Here is a 490-nt window from a genome sequence, read left to right on the forward strand (position 1 = left end):
ACCCACCACCTCTCTCCTGGGTTTGATAATTCACTGCAGTGGCCACACAGAGCTCACAGATTATGGGGTTTATTAGGGAAGCACCACAGGCTACATTTTGAGTTCAGGAAAAATGCTCAGCCTCTCTCCCAGCCCACCGTCCCTCAGCCAACAGTCTCTCACAGTCTCTTTCCCAGCAGTGCTTGTCCCCTGGTGTCTCACTCAGCAATGCATGTCTCTTGCATCTCTTCCCAGCAGCATGTGTCTCTTTCAGGTGCACATGTCTCTTTTGGCAGCATGTCTTCCTCAACCAGCAGTCAGAGAGATTCTGCCTCTAGGAGGCTTCCTTTTGAGCTTGGCAGAGTGGCCTAATTAGCCAATCATAACATCAGAACGCTAAGCACCTGAGAGAGAACCTCCCATAACATTACATTGTGCCACTCCCAACAGAAATAACCCAGGGGATAACATTTACAATCAGGAGCTCCTCAGTTGCTAATCCCACCACTGA

This window comes from Orycteropus afer, unplaced genomic scaffold (genome assembly GCF_000298275.1).
Source record: "Orycteropus afer afer isolate SDZICR_OR568_19922 unplaced genomic scaffold, OryAfe1.0 scaffold00073, whole genome shotgun sequence".
NCBI lineage: Eukaryota > Metazoa > Chordata > Mammalia > Tubulidentata > Orycteropodidae > Orycteropus > Orycteropus afer.